This window comes from Pelodiscus sinensis, chromosome 2 (genome assembly GCF_052426305.1).
Source record: "Pelodiscus sinensis isolate ZL-2025 chromosome 2, ASM5242630v1, whole genome shotgun sequence".
Classification (NCBI taxonomy): domain Eukaryota; kingdom Metazoa; phylum Chordata; order Testudines; family Trionychidae; genus Pelodiscus; species Pelodiscus sinensis.
In genome coordinates, this window is record NC_143053.1 from 93078190 (window position 1) to 93105237 (window position 27048).

The window sequence follows — 27048 nt, forward strand, 5'->3', positions numbered from 1 at the left end:
TATACTTGTATGCATTTCAAAGCCCAATGTGAACATTCTTTTTAAAATCATTAATTTTGTAAATTAAGATAAAAAAATCTGGTTTCATGGAATGTATAAAACAATGTATTTTCCCAACCTTAAAATCTAACCAAGTGGTCACCAACCAGTAGATCGGGATCTACAGGTAGATCTTGGATCCTCTGATCAGAGATCATAACTGGTTTGGCCAAGAGGCTGTCAAGTGCAGGCTCTTCAGCTGCCCGTCCCCCCACTGTTGCACCTCTCCTGCTCTTTGCCTTGGAGCTATTCCCCCTCCTCGCTGGAGCCTCCTGCTTGCTGTGCAGGGCAGGGAAGGGAGAGGAGGGGTGCTGATGTCAAGGCGCCCCCCTCTCACTCTGTATCCTATCTCCTCAGAACAGAGAGGGGGCACAACAGGACTTGGGATGGCATTTTCTGGTAGCTTTTGGTGCAATGCCAGGGCAAGGGTGAGCCTCCCTTAACCTCACTGCACCACCATCCAGGAGCCACCTGAGGTAAGTAGTGCCCAGCTGGAGCCAGCTCTGAACCTCTGCCCCAGTCTTGAACCCCCTCTGCACTCTGGCACACAGGAGATATAATCCTCTTAATTGACTTCTTGTTTAATGATTATTAAATAAGCCTAAACATTTGGGCTTATTTAGTCTGCAGAAGAGAAGAATGAGGAGGGATTTGATAGCAGCCTTCAACTTTCTGAAGGGAGGTTCCAGACAGGATGGAGAGAGGCTGTTCTCAGTGGTGACAGATGGCAGAACAAGAAGCAATGGTCTCAACTTGCAGTGGAGGAGATCTAGGTTGCATATCAGGAAAAACTATTTCACTGGGAGGCTGGTAAAGCAATGAAATGGGTTACCTAGGGAGGTGGTGGAATCTCCATCCGTAGAGGTTTTTAAGTGCCAGCTTGAAAAAGTCCTGGCTAGGATGATTTAGTTAGGTTTGGCCCTGGTATTGGTAGGGGGCTGGACTCAATGACCTCCTGAGGTCCCTTACAGACCTAGGATTCTATGATTCTATGATCATACCCTTCACAATTGAATGAAACAGGTTGCACTTTATTCAGGGCCTTCTTGAGGCCCTTTGGGGTTAGATTTGGCTCTATATAAGCCAGTCAATAATACTTTACACTCAGTACTCAGAGAAATCAGTGACAAATAATAAGGCAAACATAACAAATACTAAGGATCTATGTCTGGTTTCAACTGTATAGATGGAATTGTCATTGAAAATCAATGAATTTGTGCTTAATAGACTTCAATATTTGGCTCAGTTGTGTTTGTTAGATCTTAATGTAAATGTCTGAAATTATAAAACATTAGTTGCATAATCATCTTGATAGCTGTCATTTTTAAGTTTACTCACTTATAGCTTTTTATGTTTAATCAATATAAAAGTCACAGCTTGCTAATCCTGGCCATTATAGGCAACTCATTTCCTTAAGCTGTTTTGTTCTTTCTATATTGGCAATGTGTCTTCAAGTAATTGTAAATACTTATTTCCACAACTCAATTACTAGCTATGATTAAATAGTGTGTTAGTTTCTTGCTGGAGCCTTGTCATGCAGTGTCAAAACTCTCCCTGTGAGAAATATGCTTAGCTCTTTTGTTGTAGATTTAGTAGATTCATAGAATAATAGAACTGGAAGGAACCTCAAGAGAACATAAAGTCCAGGCACTCATGGCAGAACCAAGCACCATCTAGACCAGGGCTACTCAACTTTGGAAGCCCCAGGGGGCCACAGTGATACTTACAGCACATGCAGAGGGCTGCAACTTAAGTGTGGTTGCATATATATACTAATATATATGCAAATATATGCAAATAGCTTCTTTCACACTGAGGGGTATTAATACAAAAATTAAGGCAAGACTACACAACAGACAGGCCCCATTTAAGTCAATTCTGCTGATATTAATAAAATGCAGTATTTACCCTTTTCCACCCATATGTCAGCACTTTTAATGAGCAATAACAGTTCAGGAATTTAACTACTAAAACGCATATCAGCAGAAGGCCATTATACTGAGTACTTTCTGTTTTAGCTCCTACCTGCAGGCCGCAAACAAATGGTCCAGGGGCTGCATGTGGCCTGAGGGCTGCGTGTTGAGTAGCCCTGATCTAGACCATCATTGGCAGGTGTTTGTCTAACCAGCTCTCCAAAATTTCCAGTGATGGAGATTCCACAACTTCCCAGTTTATTCCAGTGTTTAACCACCCTGAGAGTTGGGAATTTTTTCCTAATGTCCAACCTAAACTTCCCCTGCTCCATTTTAAACCCATTGCTTCTTGTCCTCTCAGATTCAGAAGAATAATTTTTCTCCCTCCTCCTTTTCAAGAACTTTTAGGTACTTGAAAGCTGTTATGATGTCCCCCTCAATCCTCTCTTTTCCAGATTAAACTCAATTCGTTAAATTTTCCCTCGTTGGTCATGTTTTCCAGACCTTTAATCATTTTTGTTGCTTTTCTCTGGACCCTCTCCAATTTGTCCATATCCTACCGAAAATGTGGTGCCCAGAATTGGACACAGTGCTCCAGTTGAGACCTAATCAGTACAGAGTAGAGAAAGAATTACTTCTCCTGTCTTGTTTATAACACTCCTGCTAATCTCTCCCAGAATGTTTGCTTTTTTTTCCTGACAGCATCATACCATTGACTCATATCAGTGTTTGAAGAAGTTAGAGGGCCAAATTAAATTCAATGCTGGAATAACTCCATTGATTTCAGTAGCCCTACACTAAGTACCTCTTTAGTTTTATGAATGGCATCTGAATTGTGTATCTCCTCCCCCAACACACACCAAAACAAATCAGTATGTTCTTTTTTCATAATATGTAAGTAAATCATTTATCATTCCTGAATGTTTTTGTTCCTTGTATCAACTTAAAACAGGAGTGGGGAACCAAAGGCCCAGAGGCCAGATATGGTCCCCGGCTTGCTTGTATCCAGCCCCCAGGGCTCAGCTTGTATCCAGCCTCCGCCTGCACCAGCATTGGGAAGGCCATGATGGCACTCCATCCTCCATGGCCCCTCACCTGACTGATTTTTCTGTGGGTCAGCGGCCCCCATTCAAAAAAAGTTCCCCACCCCTGACAAAGGATTCACATGTATCAACACAAATTCACTAAAGTTTTCAGAAAAAAAAATCGAAGTACTTCATCCATCTGTAATGCTGATTCAATTTTCTATTTCTAGCTGAGGATCAATTTATTTACCAAGAGAGATATTTGAATATGGCAGAATTCTAGAAGGTTAACTCATCCCTAGCAACACAAGCAACAAAGTAGTGAGAGAAAAGAAGTACAGGCTGGACATCACTTACCTGGCTCCCTTGGGACCTAACTGGTCCCAAACCAGGGAATTTGCCAGATTAGAGACGGTTCTCTGCTACAGCCCCCAGCAGTCAACTCTGCCAACTGGGGTGGGAAAGGGAGAGGAGGGACGACTTCCTCCAGCCCCTGCTGGGCTTCCCTGTTAGCTCACTGACTCCACTGCTGTTGCCCCACCCAGACTGCAACGGCTGCCTGTGCTGACATAGGCTCCAGCCCCACACTACCACGGGTTGCTGGGGGCACGCTCTGGCCCTGGTCGGGCTCTCAGGAGTTTGGGCTCCAGTCCCAGCCCCGTGACAGCCTGTGGACTCTGGCCCTGCTTCCATGGGCTATCTGGGGCTCCAGCCTCATGCTGCCTTGGGCTGCCAAGGCTTTCTCTGGCCCTGGATCCGGTCCCTCTACTGCAGACTACTGAGATCACGTGCTTCTGCCCCGGACCAGCACTGCCATGGACTGTCACCAGCCTGATCCTGCTCAGCTGGGGGATGCCCCAACCTGATCCCAGTGCTACAGGATGTTGGGAGCTGCCGCCAGCTTCTGACCCATCCGACTTCTTCAACCCGGCTTCTCCTGGATTGCCCTCTTGCCACTAGGCTCCCGGAGTTCTCTGGTCTGGGAACATTCATGGTCTTATCATACCACAGATGTTGCCGGACTAGAGAATTCTAGTTTTGGGAAGTGCAACCTTTCTTTTGCATCTGACAGTTGCATTATAATATCCCAAAAGAGCTTGCCTGTCTACTTCAAAACCTCAGTCATTCTTCAGTAGTATACAGGGATTTTCTTGTTTTATAAAATGCTCTAACAGCTAGCTCAATTTATGGAAAATTGGACACACAATATTTACAGTAGGAACCAAAGATACTTTTAAATCACAAAAGTGCAAAATGATCTCTGGAGCTAGTAATATTTTCCCCCACAGATTTACAGCTAAGCTAATCTTTCAGACAATCTTTTTTTCTTGGTTAGAACACTATCAAATTTTCAGAAGGAATAATTTTTTTAAAATAGTCACCTGATAAACCCCTGAAAAGAAGTTTATAGCAGAAATGTTGACAGGCTCAAAAGCACTATGATAAGAGAGTGAACTCAATTACACTAATAACTCAGCATCACAATTGTATTAATAAACTTAAAGGGCTCGGATGAACCAAGCTGGAGTTTCCAGCAGATTCTTTTTCATATCTAAATCTGCAGCTGTTCTCTTAGAAAGGATGGTAATTCACCTTGGTGACTAGATAAAATGTCCATGCAATTTCACAGAGTGACAAAAATGCTCTTTTAAAAATCAATAGAGAAAAGTATTATGCTGCCATTATAAGTATTCTTGATAACTCATGAAATATTATTTTCATAAAAGGAGCAGAGAAGGACAATGCTAGATATCTTTAACACTGCACAGTATTTTTAAAGTGACAATGGTATAAAATGGTTTTTTTAATGAACAATAAAAAAGGTAGAAATATGAAAGGCAGTTTAGCAGAACCTGAATATGAATATTCAAAGAGTTAGTATATTCACAATACATGTACTAATGTATAAATGAGTCTTTGTATTCAGTTTTCTCAATATAGACCTGAAAAATGTCCTAATATACTTATGCAATACTGTTTTTCCCCCCATCATCTTTAGCAGCAAATTCACAAATGGTAACTATGTCTCCCACTAACTAAACCAAGCCCACTGTATGTCACCAGTACAATTTGTGGACTGGATCACCATCAACTAAAGTGCAATTACTGGTTGTAAAGTCCTGCCTTCTTTATGTTGCATTGTTAATTTTGGTAGAATTCAAACTAGGCACTAACGTACCAACTAATGGGTTTATATTTTCATCACACTAAAAGTCACTGACTCACAAAATTAAATATGCTGAATTCAGCTAAGTGGTACCAAGTGTTCTCTATTCCAACTGCCAAGTATTCTTTATTTTTGAGAACACAAGACTACACAGCCAGGCTTTTGCACTAGAGAGTTTATTCAGCTATGTTCAAAAGCTCATTTATAAAAATTATTATTCTTTTCACCAGAAAAGCTGAATGGGAGAGTGGAAGGATTTTTCTTTCTTCTTTGCAAAAGGGAACTGCTGAAAACACACTCTCCTATGGACATTTCTAAAATAAATAAGAAGCTAAGTAGCTTTAAATATTTTGAGAAACATATATTCAGTGTTCCACATAGAAGTGTTCTCTTAAAATAACCTTTTGCTTAAAACTTTTCAAAACAACAACCAAAAATCCAGTGTAGCAGAATTTCTTACTGGAAAGGTAGAGGCAGAGACAAATAAAAGGAGAGATCAGATAAATAAACCTGTAGGAACTTTGAGGTGGGGGAGAGAATATCTCCTTATCGATGAATACTAAATGCAGTCAATGCATTGGACAGCAAAACATTTCCCCATATTCTTTTGGGGACATATTTACCTCTACATGGATTAGTCTCTTGTGGAGTAATTTGGTTTTCTTTCCTCACAGGGAAGTGTCGCATCAATAGAAGCGGAAAGGAGACTGACCTTCAGAATCCATGGGTTCCCCAAATTTTTAGCAGATCATTGGGCAGCTACAGGACCTCTAACAATTTTTCCTTTACTGGAACTGCATCATTTAACATCAAATCATGCTCACTATCTATAAATGCTGCTATGCTCATGAAAATATTTTCAACAAAAAGGAGCAGTTATATAGTATTCATCATTAGGGTTTCAAACATTGTACAGACATGGAAGTTTGTAAGCAACTATTGATCCATATACTAAACAGTGAGAAGGATGCACTTCTACATTCTATTTCTTGAGTGTAATGCTCACTGACATCCAGTTAACAGAGGAAAATTATTTTAAGGGGAAAATGGTATCTATTATAAAGGTGAAGGTTTGCCAGTCCCATAAATGCATAAACTGTACATTTGCACCAGTGGCATGGACACTGTTTTCTAGGGCTCTCAAGAAAAATAATAGCAAGATGAAATAGTAAGATAAAATTATTTGTTTTCTTTCAAAGTATCCAAAGTAAGTATCCAAAATGTCTTGACAACCTGTAGAGTCATGGCCTATACTAGTGACTACCACCAAATGATTGTATGCACTGTTGTATGGTATAAATTCATAAGCAGAGTTGTTGTATAATCTGTTGCAAGTTATTAATTATCTTAACTTTCCACACCATTGACATTGTAGTTTTTCTCTTTTTTATTCATTATTTATAATTATTTACAAAGAAATCCTATACATCATTTTTGGTTCTTAGATTCTACAATGTATAAACAGTTTTGTGATTAATTTTATTTTGGATACATAGATCATAGAAACATCATGTGTCTGTTCACCATGCCATAACCTATTTTGGGGGGATTTTTTGTTTGTTTGTTATGTGTGCATAAAAACACATGATTATGCTTTCCATTAATATAATTAAATAATCATTTAAAATTCACTATTTCTGAGGTCATTCCTTCTGATTAAAGAATGAACTAAAATATTTGTGAAAAACCAACAGAAAGGGAACATAATCAAGATAAATTAGTTCAAAAATTCAAAAAGAGTATTTGCAGGAACTTTTGTTTTTTAAATAAAGTGTAGACACATTTTGAGTCAAAAACCTCCATTCAGACCCCAAAGAATACAATGATGACTCTAAAAGTAGCCTGGTAAAAGGACATTTTAATATTTTATATTTATTCTCCACCAATGAGTGCAATATATCAATAGGTTCATCTTATAAGTCAAGACAATGTTTTTACATTCAAAGGGTTCCTGGAAATTCTTGAAATGTACTCTGTCATGCAAAAACACTAACGATAAAAAAATCGGAAATCAGAATGTAGTTGACAATTTTACTGATCCTCGTTTAATTCATAAATACTGTGAAATATCTTAACAGCTGATATCTTTTTATGAAAGTTTGCTAAAATGCTTTACACAAATCAGTTTTTTAAACAAAAGTCATTCCCTACTTTCCTGTTTCCTGTCCTTCACATAGACCAACAAATTGTGTATCATAGTTCTAAAATCAAGAGAGAATGCTTTATGAAAAATAGATATGACATTGTCTCAAAAAGAAGGAAAGATAGGTGAGGTAATGTCTTCTTTGTGTCATTTCTATTGGTGGAGAGAACAAGCTTTTGAGCTTTACAGAGCTTTACTTTAGTTCTCAAGGCAGACAGTGTAAATTAAATCTGTCAAGATTCCATATGCAGGCTATCATACAGCATGACTTTCCAGGAAGGAGATACAACTGGAGATGTGCAGACGGGTACAAATTATTGAGGAAGAGAGTAGAGTGACCGAGGACCACAAAGGGCAGAGATGGAGAACTGAAGAGAAGTAGTTTACTTTACAACATGTATAATTTAGTTATTCCTGTTTAATGTATCAGACGACTGTGGGTCTGTTTGTACTGATTTACAGTAGTAGAAATATCAAGTGCAACCCCACTAAATTGAAGTCACATTATATCTGTGTAAAAGGCATGCAAGTTGAGAATCTCATCAATAATTCCTTGGACATGAATATGTGTGTAGTTAAATCTTTTGAAAGCCAGTTGCTGTGTATGTTTGGAAAGCATTCAGGATTGCTGAGGAAAATGCTTCCTGCTGTGTACATCAATTCAGACCATATACCTGTAGATGGCAAGTTTCAGAGAGGTCCCCATGTTAGTCTGTTTCAGCACAAACAACAAGTAGTTTGGTGGCACCTTAAAGACTAATAAATATATTAGGGCATAATCTTCTGAAAAGTCATGTTGTATGCTCTCTTTAGGGCTTATGCCATAATAAATTTGTTGAAGGTTTCACCAAACTCCTTGAGGTTTTTTTTCTAGTAGATGGATAATTTAGGAACTGAAAAGTTAAGCCATCAAGACTGGACAAGTATGATTTTTCTCTCTCACCAGCATTCACATACAATATACACAAGAGTCCAACAGCACTAAAAAAAGTTCGGTATGGTATCACAGTTCTCTGCTATGTTATTTTATTTATTTATTAATGTATTTATTTTAATATTTTCACCCCATCTTTCTATTTAAAATATTCAAGCGGCTTACAAAAAAACCCAATACAAATATATATAAAAATTTAAAATATGAGACCCCAGAGGGACATAACCAGATAAAAAAAACATACAGGGAGGAGGAACACACATATACAGACTCAAACATTAATAAAAGCACGAATAAAAAGCCTGACACAGAAACAACGCTAGTGTTGGCACCATGCGAATATTCCGATGAAGAGAATTCCACAGCCTGGAAGCAAAAGCTGAGAATGCCCTGTTCCGCGTAGATGTTAATCTTATCTCCATAAGTGGGGGAACACAAAGCAAAGCCTCCTCAGCTGACCTCAATCCCAGGGCAGGTTTATATGGGAGAAGACGGTCCTTCAGATATCCCGGACCCAGCTCATTTAAGGCTTTATAGGTCATAACTAAAACCTTAAGTTGTGTCCAGAAACATACTGGAAGCCAGTGCGCTGCTGAAGCACTGGCATAATGTGCTCCATATAATTCGTGTTAGTTAAAACTTGAGCAGCCGCATTCTGGACCAGTTGAAGTTTCCGAAGGCAAGACTAATGATAAAAAATATTTCTAACATTTATAAAACTATGTTTTCCCATTCACACAAGGTGAAGGAGGAAGCTAAAAAAGCAGAGATTTGATTGTTGATTTCAGACCAATTGTCCAAACTATCCAAATAATTTTGAATTGTAATCCTGGCCTTTAAAAAAATCCCTGCTAGAGTGGCATCATGCACAACAAACCATACCACACCACACCACACTACGATGTTATTAAGGGTTCTGTAGGGAAAAGACCCTTGTAGGACCTCACTAGATATGTGTTTTCACAATTGACCTTTGAGAACTACTCTTTGAGAAGGTTATTCAACCAGTTTTTCACCCTCTTAAAAGTAATTAAAACTAATTTGCTTATGAAAATTTCATGTGAGGAGGACACTTGATTCTGGGATTGACCCACAGTACATCAGAGGCCCCTGAGAGGAACTCATGGGTGAAGCTATTCACATTACAGGTCCAATAAAAGATAGTGCTTCACTCATCTTGCCTCTCTAATAGCTGCATTTGTCCCAGGATACAAAAACATTGACTAGCCAATGGTACCATAGAGAAGATTCTGAGGATTATAGCGGATCATAAATTGCACTTGAGCCTATGTAATACAGTTGTGGAAAAGGCTGAAGTGCCTCACATAAGACTTGGGAGGTGATTGTTTCAGTCTACTCAGCACTGATATCTCAGCTGGAATACTGCATCCCGCTTTTGGCACCATGCTTGAGATGTGAACAAATTGGAGATAGTCCAGAGGAAAGCATCAACAATGATAATGAAAAAAGGGATTTAGAAAGCTGACCTATGAGGACAGACTAAGAAAACTTGGTAAGTTTAGACTTGAGGTGAAAATAATAATAATAAAAAAAAAGAGGGTTGGGAGACCCGGTAATAGTCTACAAATATATTCAATGCCATTATAATAAAGATAGTGATCAATTTTCCAGGTCCACTCAAGTTAGGGCAAAAAATAATTGACTTCATCTGCTGCAAGAGAGATTTAAATCAATCATAAGGATAGTTAAATACTGAAATCAACTTCCAAGAGAAGTTAAAGAATCACTGTCACTGGAGGTTTCTAAGAACAGGTAAGACACACGTCTGTTAGGGATGATCTAACTATGCTTGATATTGCATCAGCAGGGAGTGGAACACATGATTTCTTGAAGTCCCTTTATGCCCTACATTTCAATGATTGTATGTGGATTAGTCATGTTCCAACAGGCAATACAATCAGTGTAGTAAGTGGTGTTAAAGGGATCATGCATTTACACTGTCCTCAGTCTGCTGTCAAACTTGTTTTCAAGGCTGCAAGTTTGTGATGAATGCTTGTCTGTATGGGCTTGACTGTCAGAGATGTTGTATACACACAGCTTTCAGAAACCATTGAGAGCTTTTCTTTTGTTAGAACATCTGCTCAGATATACTCCTTTTGGTCCAAATGCTATACCTCCAACTTAGCTTTCTCCAGGACAAGAATGATTGCTGGAATAACAATTAGATTCTGCATTAATGTTATTGATTTCATTGTCTACAGCAGGCCCACTCTGTCCCCATGCACTGTATTAGACAGTTTTTGCCATAGAATCTCTATATACAGTCACAGATACAGTCAGTGCAACATTTTCTCGCTCTTCCTCCCCCCCCCCCCCCCAATAATTGATGAGTGACTTTTTTGTATTCCTATTCAACATAGTACCAGATGGTGCCGGAACTGCTCATTTCTTTTCTGTCAACCACATCCTCATATTCTGGATTCTGCTGGGCCTACTGAACTCATGGTCTTTCCCATGGTGCTTATCACTCCTACCAAAGCCATTATTTTCCAACTCCATCCCTACTAGGAGCAATTTTAACAGTTTGGGATGTATGATTGCTACAGTTAGCACATAGAAATGAACCGCCACTAACAACCATACCTGGCAAAAATTCCCTCAATAAAATTATAGCAGAGATACCGCCACAGGCAATGAAACATGAAGATTAGGCATCTTTAAGATTTATCGAGCAAGCGCACTTATTTGCTGCCAACAGATAGCAACACAGGGCAATAATAGATACAGGGGGAAAATGTAAATGAGTTTTTAATTAAATAAATTATATTTGTGGTTGATTTACCTGAAAAGAGATTTTCATTATAAAACCAGAAGCCACCATTTTTTCCTCAGATTTTGAAAATATTTCTCAGTACTTTTTGGCAAGAAAAAAAGTTCATTTTCCCACAAGATCACTAATCTTTCCCTACTAACTCTAATAAATATATTACACATAAGCACACACTTTTTGGTAGGAAAAGAAAGTCCTTTCCCTTCACCCTCTCCTCCCAAAAGTCAGTGCAACTAGTGCAATGGATTTCAAGAGTGATCTAGATATTTTGTGGAGAGAGAAAAATGGACAGACAGGATTAAACAATGGTAAAACAGGAAGGTGCAACAGAGATACCTACTGCCCCCATGGACTACCACAAGTGAGCTGGATCCTTTGCATATTCATAAGTGTCAGTGTATTATGCATTAGGTCTTCTCTACCAGTTCATCAGTACAACAAACCGTATCAACTTTCCCCTTAGCCCACTCTCTGGGAAGGGAGAAGGAAACATTTCCTTATCTTGCATCAGGACCTCCCCTCCACCACCTCTTTCCCATGCACTTCTTTCCTCTCTTTTAATCGTGCTTCAGTGATGCATTCAGTTGATTGTTCTCATTAGCTTGTTGGCCTCCTGCCTAATTAAATGTTTGAGACCACATCTCCCAATTAAATCCACTTCAGGGGGGCAAACAGCTTGTTACCTTAGTGATCAGCATGCTGAGTCTGTTCTAGGCACCTGGTATTTTGTCACAGAAGACTAAGAGAGACAGCATTGTTGAGTGACCTCATCTTTTCCTGCTCCCCTTAATGCAGTAAAGTCTAATAGGTGTAACAACTAAAAAACCTGAATTAGTTCTATGACTGATATCACTTAGCATTGCTGTTAAACCATGTTTACATTTCAGAGGAGAACTAACTTGTCAGAGCTCAAACAATGAATTTGTTTGGCTGATTATCTGATGATGTGGGTTTTGCCCATAACAGCTCATGATATTCTCTCCCTCCCGCTTCTCCCCCTCCTTTCTCTTTCTCTTTCTCTCTCCCCTGATAGATAGATAGATAGATAGATAGATAGATAGATAGATAGATAGATAGATAGATAGATAGATAGATAGATAGATAGATAATTTGTTAGTGTCTAAGGGTACGTCTAGACTTCATGGCTCCGTTGACAGAGCCATGTAAAATATTTTATTCGGCATAGTCAAAGAAAAAGCGGGGATTTCATGAGGCATATCAGAGCAGTCAACAAAGGCTTCCCTTGTTGACCACGCTGCGTCTAGACTGATGTGCTGTGCCGATCAGCTGATCAACGGCACAGCGCAACGGCCATTTTTATTTTAATGAAGCAGGGATTATTTAAATCCCCGCTTCTTTGACTATGCCGAGTAAACTATTTTACATGGCTCTGTCGACGGAGCCATGTAGTCTAGATGTACCCTAAGAGTGCGTCAACACAGCAGGCCTTAACTTGAAATAAGCTACACAAATTGAGCTATGTCAATTGCATATCTTATTTCAAAATAGGAAGCGTCTACACAGCACTTATTTCGAAATAGAGCTCTCTTCCTCTGACTTCCCCTACTCCTTGTACAATGAGGGTTACAGGAGTCAGAGTAAGAAGTCCTCCAGCTTGACAATATTTTGACATTATTTCAGAATACCTGTCTGCTGTGTAGACATGGATTAAGTTATTTCAAAATATTTTGAAATTATGTTGCTGTGTAGATGAATCCTAAGTGGCCACAGGACTTCTATGAGACTTTGTGTTTGTCTTGAACAATTAAAAACAAAAGAAAAAAGGAGAAGTTTAAAGCCTAGCTGTGTGTGATTTATATCATACCTCAAGCATACCATATTTAATATTTTATGAGCAAATGTCAAATCCAAAACAATGTTGCAGACATCCTTGAGGTTCTCTGACTCAGGGTGGCTTCATGGATGCCATGCTCCAACATCACATCTGCAAAACAGTATAGACTGATTTTTAGAAAGAGGAATTGTTATGTGAACAAATATGCTTGTGGCAGCATAGGAAAATCAGAGATCTGGGTAGTAAATTTCACCAAAATTCATTTGGTGTGTTCAGATTTACCAGCAACTAAACAGTACCACTACCCTGTCAGCAAAAATAATGTTCTGCAAGGGTTTGCAGATTACATAGCAAAAGTTTCCTTTGTTACATTATGTCACAGGAGATTTGCTCTTTGTCACTTTCAGTTTGATATTTTACAGGGATTACAAGTATAAATCAGATAGGAAAACATTATATGTGGTTTTTGCCTCTGTAGCCTGCTACTAGTAATCTTAAAAGTCAACAAATGTCAGATTTCAATTTTGAGTTTACTGAATTACTGCATTGTGAAGTGCAAAAATACCAATCTCCATGGGTTTTATGGTTCTAATTCTTTCACATGCAATTACTAGGAAAAACAATTTTACAATACCTGCCTGACAGTTGCTTAATATCACTGACTTTTGTGCATATTTCCTTAAACATACAAATGAAATAGTCAGGTACTGCTTTCCTTCATGCACAGTAGCTGCAATTTCAGTAGTAAGCGCCATTCTTTTTTTTTTTCCGGGGGGGGGGGGGGGGGGGGGGAGATAGGGACTTTGTGACTTCCAACATTAGTTCTCTGGAGACAAGATAAAAGGCTGGTCTACCTACCAATGAAAATTGTATTTAGAGCATTAGGAGAAGCGAAAATGCTTTGCAATAATTTATTGCAGTCGAACCTTTTTATAGACTTGTGTCAACACAGGTGCAGAGGCTATTATCAAATAAATAAAAGCCAAAGTCATGAGTATATATGAATTTTGAAAATATATATGATTTTATTTTTAAGAAAACTATTTTATAAAAAAGCCTAGCCATCTTACAAATTCATGTTCTGTCATAGAATTATAATCTTAAACAGCCATTACTTTCATAACAAAGCTAAAACTATTTAATAGAAATAAACATGATTTTGATTTAAATTAAGGACATCAACATTACACATGTATCAGAGGGGTAGCCATGTTAGTATGAATCTGCGAAAGCGGCGAGGAGTCCTGTGGCAAACATGCATCTGACGAAGTGGGTCTTTGCCCACGAAAGCTTATGCTCCTACACTGCAGTTAGTCTATAAGGTGCCACAGGACTCCTCGCCACTTCAACATTAGACATGTACTTCAAGTGTCAGGATGTTCTCACAGCCAACCCAATCAATAAATTGCTACATGGTAATGTGAGTTTTTAATTTCAAAAGTAATGATCCAGGAACTTCCTAGAAAATGCAAAGGTTGGGTATGCTTGCTATGATCCCTAGAGAATTTAGAAAAAATACTATTCTTATAGCCCTGATGCAAAGCTCAATGAAAACCCTCATTAAGTTCAAGGGCTCTAATTCAGGTTTCATCCCTCTTAAAATAATGTTTCTTGGCTATCTCAGTGCAATCCCATAGATGTTTGCACTGGAGTAACAGAAGGTATCACATGACCCCAAACATATTTTTTAAAAATGTAAAGCCCTCTTTTTTAAAAACCTTAATATAGAGATATACAAACTGGAAGCAGATGGTGCTCTAGTGCCAAATTTGAAAATGTATAAGCCTTGTTTAAGCTGAATTCATACACATAAGCTTTTTGCATAAAAACAGAGTGGAACCTTGCAAAGGTGCAGCCAATCCTTGTATACTTCCTTGCTTACAGTGACATGCTACAAATGTACTCCACCTTCATTTTCTCCTGCTTCCACTGACAACTGGTTCATGTAAGAGCCCAAGGGAAAGGAGACATTAACTCACATAACAAAATAGTTCATCCTCTTTTTATAAGGCTCCAGGAAAGGAGTAATTACAACAAACTGTTCATAGGGTCTTCACCTCAGAACCCTAGTTCAGCTTCCACACTTAAAGCCTACATAAACAAAGCCTTGAGTTAGACTGGTCTGCTAGGGTAAATCTATATTGCAGCTAGTAGACAGACCTAGGAGAGCAGACTCAAATTAGTATTATAAATGGTGTGGCTTGTGCTGTACCTTGGACTCTCTTAATTCCACCTGGTCCCTCAAGCTCAGCCTGAAAGTCAATGCTATCTTTAACATACTAGCTTTAGATCACAAGCACATGTATGTCTTCTCAGGCTGGGAAGCTTGCTCCCAGATGAAGTATAGATATACCCCAAGTGACTGAAAGAGGCATGGCTTCTCTTCTCACCCACCTCTGGACTTAGCTTCTTCTTGCATACATATTCAATCTTGAGGGAAAGAAAAAACATCCTTGATTACATCCCAATTGTAGCCTCCTGACAGTGCCTTAAATGGGCAGTATATTCTTTTTCACAAGAAGGCAGCCAAAAATTTGTGATATCAATATATTTACTGAGTAGGTGACCATGCAAGAAGGTCAGCTCTACCATTCCTAGGACATAAATCATCAGAAGATTGTTAGGTTCACGCTTGTTCTTTTTTACTATGCAACTTGCATCACCAGAACATTGTATAACAATTTTAGGGTTAAGACCAAGTGTTTAGATTACATGACATAGAGTTTCACACAGCAAATCAATATCTACTTACCCTTTTGAAACTGACTCCATTGGTCTTCAGTAAATAATAAAATTGCAAGCTCCCTTCCAGTGTCCTAATCCAAAGCCCATTAATATAAAAAAAACAAAAGAAACTAAGAAAATATCCTGAATGGAAGAAAGGAACAGTTAAAGGTTCCAGGAGACATGAAACTATTTGGATATGTGGAAGACAACTGGAGAAAATTCAAACACTACTTCGATCAATGTGTGCTGTTAAAAATAACAAAGCAATTCAGAAGGTAGTCATATTTTGACAGTGTCTGGTTCTGATTCAGGTGATGTGTTCGATACTTATCAGTTTACTCAAGTAAAAAAAAAACCTAACTATAAAACTATAGTACACAGTGAGAAGCATTGTACCTCACATTATAAAAAAAACCACGAAATTTTGTTTTAAATCAGCAGACAAAAGGAAGATGAAATTATAAAAATGTGTGTGACTGATTCCAGGTGACACAGGAAACCTTTCAATTTTGGGGGCTAATGAAGTCCTTAGTAAGAGACCAGATCATGATTGGAATTTGGAACAAAAAACATCTCAGATTGACTAAGCAAGACCCAGGATTAACTCTTGACAAAGCATTTTGCCACAAATTGATGTTACCTATCCAGAGTGGAGCTTATGAAGTCTTTGCTACTATGACACTGTCAGCATGACTGAAAATCCAAGATACAGCAGGAGAAAAAAGATCTCCTAATTAAGGCAGAAAGGGTATGAAAAGCTCAAATTCAGAGTCCTGAAAAAACAGCCCCTGGAGTCAGACATGCATTGACAACCAACACAAACAAAGACAACAACCAGCATATAGGAAAGGACACCAGAATTGCAATGGATTCTATTAATTTGCAAAGAGTCCACATGCAGCAACAGAGAGTATGCACAGAATGTAGAAAAAGGGTGACAATGGTACCCCTACAATGAATTCTTCATAGAAGCAATGCATAACATTGCTGTAGAAGAGGACTAGACTATCTACCTGAAAGCAAAATGGATGATTGCTTCAAAGTTTGATTTGTGTGTCAGTGTCAATAAAACACTTTTTGGAAATTCTACCAAGTAAATAGGCAAAATCCAAGGCTTACCACAGTGAGCTTATTCCTTTTAAAGGAATATGAGAAGTAAATATATGGTTAGATAGTTTGGAAGATATATTATTTATGTAACCCCCTTTTTCCTCCCCAGGGTTACTTGGGAGCAGGTCATACTCACAGGTGTTCCTGGGCACCTGATAGTTTTAACATAAAAGGAGATCCTGAGTACCCCAGTGGTGATGTTGTTTAGTTGGGGAAACCCTGTCCACCCCCTTACTGTTATCCCTTGCTCATAAAGAACATACAATGGCGGTGCCTCCACTTGGCTGGCCCTGTAACACACTTACTGGTGTGCCTTGGGAACCCTCAGGAATAAACTTATTCCAACAATGAACTGGATCTAACTCCAGAACAACAATTACAAATCATAAATAATATACACCTAATAGATTGCATTAGAATGAACAACCTTCACTTAACTTAAATAGGATTTAACAAATTAACTGTGAATAACATCAATTAACAAAGTACACAGAAGTAAAAGGAACTTATCTAGCTGCCATTTGCACTGACAATATTTATCCCACCCCAGAGCCCCAGACTCTTGCTTCCATGGGCACGCTTGAAGAACTGCAGCTGTAATGGAGATCTCTGTAGGGTGTGTGTTTGTGGGTCTAAGCTATGCAGCAGTTCTGGTTCACTGCGTTAGCCTCTCTTTGAACCCAGAGTCTGTATCTCTGAGGTCTGTCCTAGACAGCATTTTCCCAAAGATACCCAGTTACTCACTGTCTCATTCTGTGTGCTGGGTGCAGAGTAGTACTTCTAGCCACAGGTACAGCCAAAGGGCAATCAGAAGCAGCCTGCTAGATTCCAGTCCCAACGGCTCTGAATCCAAGTCTGTAGCTGCAACCTAACAGCTCCTGGACTGGCTAAAACTCTTCCACAGCCTGACTCCTCTTTTCCAAAAACAAAGGGAAGAGTCCACAGACTACTGAGAGTCTCTCCATACACATGGAGAGACCCAGCACCCAAACAAAGTCACTTCCTTCCTGGTTTCCTCCAGGGTTCATGGGAATTGTAGTCTCTGGCGCTAGAGTGCAGCACACAGGATCTTCCCAGAGAATAAGCAGAGACACCTTTAGTAAGGTGACTACATTTAATAGTGTCAGGGAAGATGCCACCTTTTATTGGGTTAATCTCTTCTCTAATCAGTAGGGTCCTCTCTTTGAAGGGAAGAGAGACCAGCAACAACTGGGGAAGAGTTTGAGTGGATAAGGAAGTTCTCAGAGTAGAGAAGAGAGCAGGAAGAGCACAGATGCCCCCAATTCACATCTTTAGGAAAATTCCATCATACTAAGGCAGAGGTTCAAGGAGGAGCTGGATATGCTTATCACTGTGGAATTAGAGTGCGCTGAAGAACCAAGAGAGTGGGAAGAATCTTCCCTCAAAAAAGGAAACTTTTCTTATGTATAAGAAATACATATGCATAAAAAGGAACATTTTCCATTATAAAGTTTTCAGGGAGAGAGATGATGCCAACTATTTTTTCTTACTTGATGCATCGGCAGAGTCCTGGCAGGTGTCTCAGGGAAAAAAAAAGCACAGCACAAATTTGTGCACATTCAACCCCTCCTTTGGGAGACACTGTGTCGGTAGACTGTCATTTGAGTTGCATTCAGTATGACAGATATTTCAAGTGCACTGTCATTGTGAACTGTTAGTATTAAATTTATGAATTGTCTGTGAATCATTGTGGGCTAGGGAGCGTATTCAATTCCCAAACTTGTTCAGGAGAGTGGAAGAAGGTTACCATAGCATATCTGGAAACTAAAGGCAGGGGAGGGTACCAGTTATTGAAACAGTAAATACTTATCGCAAGATAACACCCCAGCATGGCTTGCAGATACTGTTTTTTCCAGAGTATGTGTAAACTGTAACTCTGTTTCAGGATACTGGAGTATCCCAAAATAGCTATTTCATGTAGATATCCCCATATGATGAAATCAGCTATTTCTAAATTGATTTGAAATAAGATATGCAGTTTGTGTAGCTCAAATTGCATATTTTATTTCAAGTTACAGTGCAGTATAGACACACCCCCAGAGACCAACAAATAAGGGCTTTTTGTACAAAAAGACTGCACTTCAAGTGACAGAACCTTCCTTTGATTAAACAAATTCATAGTCCTCTCTGTACAGGGGGAGAAGGGACAACAACATTTACAGAGGAATTGGAAAGATTTTGTCTTTAGTAGGGCCCCATAAAACTGATGATAGATGACCTCCAGTGAGCTTTTCACAAGTGTATAGGGATTTTTTTTTTCTGGAATGCTTTTACTATACAAAAAAAGTATATTTTGCTTTGTGGAAGCTGGTTGGAAACGGATAATCTCTGTAGAAAGGTTAACCACAGGTGCTGGACCCAATTGCAAAAACTAGCTGGAGAAAATCACAGTCAAAGGGATTATACGTCTAAGCCCATGATTTTGCAGGACAGAGATATGGATTCCTGCCCAGGACAAGTGACCAGTAAGAAGCCTGAAACTTTTAAGTGGATGTTCTCGAGAAGACTAGAAAAAAGAGGGAAAAGATGGAATTCAGCCTAAAACTGTGGCATTCAGCATGCAAGGAAACTATGCCATCACAAATGTACTGTAGAAGATATAATGGTTAAGGTAATTAGCATCTTTGTTAAGGCCCAATCGTCAAGTGTCAAATTTAAGCATGAATGAAAGTTCTGAAGTTTCCCTCTGTAATCTGGTGTTAATTACACTCTGTAATCTGGTGTTAACAAATATGCTAATTACCTTAACGATTACAAAGATAACTTCCCCACTTATCACCCGATTAGCCATTCGTTGACTCATAAATAGCTATTTCCTCCCTACCTCTCCCTCACCCCACCTTCTGTACTAAATCAGATTTGTCAGTTTAATGTGATCACTTTTTTCATTGTATTCCTTTGGTATATACGGTCATGCCAATTCTCTTCCAGAATATGATCGGAAGAAGTGGGACTGCCCCATGAAAGCTCATCACCTATTAAACCATCTTGTTAGTCTTTAAAAAGTGCTACATAGGTTTTCCTTTTGTTTTAGCAAGATCAGACTAACACGGCTATCTCTCTATTATCTATGAAACAAGAGAGGGTTACAGGTGAACTAGGTAGAGAGATTTGTGCCCAATTTAGCTATCCAAATGACCATTTGAGAGAGCTATTGTGTTCAATGGACACTGAATACAAATCAAACAGATTCCAAGATATTGAATGAGATCATAAAAAAAAGCCTGAGTCCTGGGGAATTTTAACAGTAAGGGCAAAATTAAATTATTCATAAATGCTTCTAAAGAGGCTAGTGAGATAGTTCTCTTACAACAAACTGAGGAAAGTGAAGACCAGTGATTTCTGTGTCATGGGTGATAAAACCTGAATGGCAATCTGCTCCAATAAGAAAGGAAGACATGGACTGAGTCTATGGGTGTTGTCAGATTATTGTGTCTTTCTGGAATGGCTCTGTTAGATGAAAAGGACCATAAACCATTTATTATCACAGTTGCTCAAAGGGGCTTGCTTCTCCCTTCCCAAGAATACATACATTTATCTTTTCAGCTACAAATATATAAACTGTAAATTAAATGCAAACCTGGAAAAGAGTTGGTGGTTGCAGATGTTCTCTCTAGTGCATATGCCAAAAGTGCAGTGGACCAAGAAGATTCAGAGCCAGATTTTTATATGGAGTAATCTGATAACAGTCTCTCTTCCCCGTATCTAATAAAAGATGAGCTGTGATTGCCAGAGCTATTGCTGTGGATGAGATGTGGTAGATAGTGATTAAGATTATCAGAGGCAGGCCAGACCAACATATATCAATCCCCTATCATCAGTTTAAAGGGGAGCTCTCAGTACTAGATGGGACTCTGTTTCAAGGCACAAGTAGGGTGACCCATAAAACTTTATAGCAGGGGTGAGGAACCTAAGATCCAGGGGCTGGATCCGGTCCCCAGCTTGCCTGGATCCAGCCTCCGAGGTTCAGGACTCCCTCTCCCAGCATTGGAGTGCCAGTGTTGGCACTCCAGCCCTGTGGCTCCCCCAGGACTCTCCCAGCGGGGCCGGCTCCCCGCTGTGGCAGAGGGTGAGCCTCCCCAGCTGGAGTTAGGCAAACCAGGGCCAGATACGACCCATGGGCTCTGCCTGGCAGGGAGAGGAAGCTGCTCTGTGGGTTGTTGCTCCCCTTCCCCCTCTCCCCAGATGGGCAAACAGCAGCACAGCAAAGTGCTGCCTGGAGGCTTTTCCCCCACTGTTCCGATTGGCCCTAATCACCAATGGAGCAGCAGGGGACGGTTCCGGGGGTGGTGGTGGTGGTGAGTGATATGGAGCCATTTGTGTCCCCAGAGAGCTGCACCCAGCTCCTGTGCACACTCACACACACACACACACACACACCCACACACACACACACACACACCCCCCGTCTGCTTAGGCCCCATAGCCAAAGCCCGCTTCCCAGCAGCTCCTTTCCACACATTGAACCCCTCATTTTGGGGGCCCACAAAAATCTACTAGCCCCCTATGTGTGCAAAGAGAAAATGGGCAGTATCTTGCCGCTTCTCATTTGGGGGCCACATCAGTGAGGTGGATTTCTTCACCCTAGCCTTACAGACAAATGCATTACAAATGACACATGAAGATGATTGAAAAAAAATATTTAAGAGAAGGGATATTTTATACTGGCCTGAACTGAACAGTAGCATAAAAAAAGCTATTAAGCCTTCTCACGTACACCCAAATTACTGGCCAAGTCAAGTAAAAGAGCCCATGTTGGAGACACAAGAAAAGTTGTCCCTTTTATGGGTGCAAGGGGAACTATGTTGTCCTAGACTACTATTTTCATTTCCTCCAAGATAACCTTAGTGGAAGATCCTACAGCTAAAAAAGTGATTACACAGATCAGATCTATTTTTGCTAGGCATGGCCAGACAGGCCAGAGTTTAGTAGGCATGAGCTTAAGCAAGTTGCAGTGAAGTGTAGTCATAGGACACGCTTCTGCAGGAGGATGGATGGTCACAATTGGGTGTCCTGTCACCTGATAGGCCATGTGCAGAGCTCCAGGAAGGTGGCCTTCTGCATGCAGAAGTTCTGGAGCCACTGCTAGTCCTGGAGCCACTGGAGCCATTGCTACAGGATGATGTGGTCCCACCAGTCAGAACTGCTCTGCCTCTGCCAGAAGTGGTGTTCCATAGTGTCCAGGGGGCTAGGTACATTTGCAACAGCAGGACACCCAGGACCTGGATGAAGGGGTCCTCTGGTTCAGGCTGGTCAGCCTCCTGTTAAAGCAGCATGCAGGCAGTCTCAACAAATTGCGCCATGAGACACAATGCGAGGTCCGTGAGCATGGCACTGCTTAGCAGAAGGTCCAGATCCATGATGTCAGTTCTGTGGCATCTGCAAGGGCAACCAAAACACACTGTACTAATGTGGTGTCCCATGAGGGGGGTAGGCAGTGTAGGAGTCACGTGTGAGACGCTTCTGTAGAGAGAAGCCCCTTGAAAGCACGTGTCTCAGCTTGCCTAACCAAGCAGCCAGGGGAAGTGTCCACCCTCCTGGTGCATTCTGAGCTATTTCGATGCTATTCTGATGCTTGCCCCATAATGTGGATGTGCTATTTTGATTTTGTTGTTTTGGGGAATTATTATTTCGATTTTACTTACTTAAAAATTACTTCCTAGTGTAGACATGCCCCATGTGAACTTACTTCCTCATAACAGCAGTAGTGCTCCACTTCCAGGAGACAGTATGGGGCATCTCAAAGACTGAATACTGTTAGTAAATTTGACTCTTCGGTTGGATAAGGGTATTTGTAATCGTGTGTTGAAGTAGTGTTGAGAGGAGGTTAAGTATTATTGTTACTACATTTTGGTTTGGAAGGAAAAATATAGAATTTGGGATAGTACTTTTGAAAGACTGGCTTTCTCTGAGAGCATAGGTAGGGTTATTGTTGTGGCACATAGCCAGCTGGAAGAGAACACTAAACAAACTAAATCTCTATCAAGCACCTTAAATACTGAAGGATCACTTGAACACCAGAATATATTAAGGACATTGTAATGCAGCTTTCAAACCTGTGTTTGCCTTCCCAAACAAAAGTAAGGATCCTCTGAAGTACAGAGAGAGAGAGATTTTTTTTGTTGCTGTAGCTGGTATATTTTTAACTTCATTCTTCTGTACAAACCTATCATTTAGCATGAGCATCCTTCAGTAATGAATGGAGGAGTACTGAACTTCAGGGATATAGACAAGATTCTGTACTTCAATTCCCTCACAAGGACAAAAGTGCTGGAACAATTTTTATAGTGGAGGGTAATGAGAGCTCTTGAACCCAATTGAAAACCCAGTATACAATGGAAACCACTTCAAGCCAGCGGGTGCTCCACCCTGCCCCCTCACCCACCTTTAGTTCCAGCACCTGTGCGCCAGCCTGGAGATTTATAATCTGACCTGCAGATTTTTCACCTGTAGCAATGGTCAAGATTCTTCTCAACTGTTTCAGTTGAGCTATTAACCATGGCTGTTATTTCTTTAAAAAAATTAGAGAGCACAGTGCATTTATTTCCCGTAAGTTACCGTTTATCTCTCAAAGGAGAAGGCTTTGAAAACTGACCAAAACCCCCAAAACAAAAACAAAAAAATGTATTTTGTATAATATTTGAGACTTTGCTCAGTTGTAATCTAAACAGTTAAACTCCCCCAAGAACTGTCAATGCTTTCCAAAGTTTTCTTGTCTCTCTCCCTGGATCTTACATAATTTAGCGAACATCTGAGGCTTAGGCAGCTATGAACCTGAATTATAGCATCGCCAAAATGGAAGAGGCTGGGATTGCTGCCAGCTGTCTAAACAGCAGCAGAGAGTACACATTGACAGCAAAAGCAGCCAAGTGCCCATCTGCATGGTTCAAAAGAAGTCTGTTCACAGACAGAATGAAGGAGCCATACTTTAGTTAGCTAAGCATTAAGGATGATTAGATTGGTTGTATAGCAGATAAAGAAACAAAGAGTACGCCAGTCAATGGTCAACTCACCGAACAATGTGGTCACTTTGGGCCAAATTTTCATAATACATCAGGGACTGACAGGGGGCTAAATGTGTTTGTTTGTGAAGTGCTCTGGCACTGTGGAGATAAGTACCACAGAAAAACCTTTACTAAAATAAAATAAATCCTGACACCATTACTCAGAGACAAGGCTGGCAGAAAAACCACTGCTTTTCACTCAAGCCAACCCCCCACTCACATAAAACACCTAAGAATTGCAGATTTATCTACTGTAAATGTATGCCATTTAACACCTCCAAAATGGAGGAAACCCAGGTGTCAATCATCCCTCTGCAACCTAATGGAAGGCTATAGGACAATTTTCAAAGAAAAGCACTGCTCAGTGCAAGTTAGAGTGGCAGACTCTTGCCTGTGAAACGGAGCAGATCGCTGCCTTTACCTCTTTAATTCAGACATGCAGTCCAGACAGTCTACACTTCTCAGCATGCAATTGTTTGATTTGATCTAAGTGGCCCATGAAGCTATGTCTGCACACGCCATCACTCTCTACTAAAGCGCTGAGCCTCATTAAGAGCCCAGTAGGCTGTATTTGACTTGCAGTCTGCCCTTTGACCACCACTGTGCTTGGGTGACACTTGGTTTCCCATTTAAGTTGTTCAGATTTATGGAAATCACATTGCACTTATGCTGTGCAGCATGGGATGATTGATGTATTGTTTCATCATAGTCACTACAAAAAAATTAGAAAAGTAGTTTGCTAAAACCTGTTCAACAGAAACAAACACCTTAGAAAAACATAGTTTGCAAAACTAATAGTAAAAGCTTTCTGTTGACACATTCAGCCTCTTGTCTTCCATGTCATTATTATTCACATATTTCCTCATGCTCGTCAACAACTCTTAATTAGAAATTCTGCCCAAATCCTCTTTATCCACTATAGTCTTTGTGGTTCTTTAAGATTATGTTGATTTTTGTGACCTATATGGAAAATAATTGAGATAGATGGAGAAATACCTACACACTAAAAACAGCCTGGATCTTGGACAACATAGAACATTTTCCTTTTGAGTTATTGGGCTGATTAATGTTAAACTGGCAATTTTCAGCAGTAGATACCTGTTTACTCCAGAGTTAACAGTATGTTTCTTTATTATTTTCAAATGAACAAACTTGTCCATTCATGAAGTCAAATATATAGGGTATGTCCACACTACAGCTGCCACTGTCGACTTTCCAGGGTTCTAATTAGTGGTCTAATTAAGACAGCTAATTCGAAGTGAAAGGGGGCACTCTGGTCGATGCCGATAACCCTGCTTTCACAAGGAGAAAGGGAACTTGAAAGAAGAGTGTTCTTCCTTTGACTTCTTGCAGAGTGGACAGCGGCAAAAGTCGAGTTAAGCTACTTGGAGTTCAGCTACATAATTAACATAGCTGAAATTAAGTATCTTAATTCAACTTTGTCCCCTAGTGTAGACATACCTATACAGTTTATATGGCTTCCTCAGGCTTCCTAGAGCATCTCCTGCAGGTGAGAAAAATGATGCAGCAACTGATGTTACCATCTGTTAAGTGGAGGTACTGTAGAGAAAGGAACAAGAGTAGATGGAGCACAGTTGGACTTTTGTTTTGTTTTCTTTTTTGCACAGAGTAGTGTCAGCCGACGGTCAGGGCAGTGAGTCCCTTATGACCGGCTGAAGTTCTTTTAAATTGTGCTTGGTTCTGTTACAGCAACTGAAGGAGTCAGGTTAAAGCTTAAACAGTTACTATTTTATTGTTACAGGGTAAACTTAGTTGTTAAATGCTACTACTGTGTTACAGATAACACAGACACTACAAAGGACAGGACAGAAATTACACTAATAAGTCACTTACAGGTACCATGAAACCTTTTTGGTTCTCTGAGCTCTTATTAAATGCATGCAAAATACACATAGCAGGTACATATTCTCACCCCTGCGTTCCAGACTTGGCGTGGCCAGCGTCTTTCTCTCAATCCCTCGGGAAGAAGTAGGGCGAGGTTGGGCGTCCCACAGACCTCGGGAGACAATCAATACCTGCCAGCAGGTATAGATGTTTGGAGCTCAAATTGGGCGGGCTGCTGAACCTCTTTTATACCCCTTGGGTCATTTAGGCTTCTTCCTGGGCTCAAGTGGCCAATTAGGAAAAATGGCTTTGAACGCCAAGTTTCCCACGAAGGGTGCAAAGCATAATTTACACCTGGGAAAATGCAGACAATGGGCACCTCTGGTATGTGATGGGCGAAGATTCCTCTCCTGGGACAGTGCAGGCGTGTCAATTACTGGTACTAGCCATCAGGGCGACGGGAGGCCCCGGGTCGTCAGCTAGCCCATTTACTGTCTGGTTTCTGTTTATGGTAGAGTCAGGGACAGGCAGCAAACCTGTGTTCCCAGGGCATCAAAGGCTGACTGCCTTTCTCTTGCTCTCTGGGGGGGGGAACAAGATGGGGTTCGTGGAAAAACAAGATGGGGTTTTGTGTCTGACTACAAGTAGTGATGTAGCAAGACAGAGAAGGCATCAAAGTCACTAAAGCACTGTGAGGAAATCTTATTGCTGCTGCCACTGCTTTCCAAATTCTTACATGGTGTCGAGTCTCTCTGCTAGCATAACATAAATCAGAGCAAGCCTCCTAAGATACTACCTTGTGCAAGATACATATTAAATTAAATTAAATTAAATTAAATTAAAGCCAGCATTTGGGCAACAAAAGATACTATGTCCTATTTCAATAACAACCTAAAGTTAGGAGTCCACTAGTGATGAGAGCATGAAGGGATGCATAAACTGACATGAGTCTTAAATTCATTTTAAATGGCAGTTTAGGTTATTTAAAACAAACAAGAGGGTTCTGGAAGTTAACAATAGAATTATATTTAAATTTAGTTATCTATATGGGAATTTTTTTGTAACTTGGTATTTACAACTGTCCTATCTTTATATTTATTACTTACTATTTCAAAAGGGTAGTTTACAGGTAAGCATCTCTTTTGAAATATTGTTAATTTTATATACACACACATGGTCCCAAGCATCTAAGTGATTGAGTCTCTTTTAGTTAAGACACTGAGTTGTAATGTAAGGATACATGGGTTCAGTTCCTGGTTTTGCACAGACTTCCTGTGTGACCTTGTGCAAGACACACAATTTCAGGTATACCTCAGTTCCCCATTTGTAAAGAGGAAATAGGAAAAAGTGTCCTCTCCCATCCTTTCTGTCTTCTTGATTTAGATTGGAAACTCTTTAGAGTAAAGATTTGTTAATAAGTGTATATACAAATCCAAACCCAGTGCTTTCCCATTATTACATTTGAGGCATTTATTCAATTCTGTAATACAAAAGTATAAATTAGTAACTTTGTACACAGACCCAGATGCCAACT

General features: G+C 40.0%; 1 long non-coding RNA gene across 2 annotated transcripts; it reads right to left on the bottom strand.

The window, feature by feature from the left end:
• Positions 1 to 1862: 1862 nt before the first annotated feature.
• On the bottom strand, positions 1863 to 25683 carry LOC106731634 (uncharacterized). 2 transcript variants are annotated; one of them, XR_016348799.1, is made up of 3 exons: positions 21686 to 25683; positions 15560 to 20406; positions 1863 to 12957 (listed from the first exon to the last, which is right to left on the bottom strand). It is a non-coding gene; the product is annotated as an uncharacterized LOC106731634 (long non-coding RNA). The 2 variants fall into 2 exon arrangements; XR_016348798.1 differs by lacking the exon at positions 21686 to 25683 and having other exon boundaries at positions 1863 to 10391; positions 12838 to 12957; positions 15560 to 21047.
• Between the last annotated feature and the right edge of the window lie 1365 nt (positions 25684 to 27048).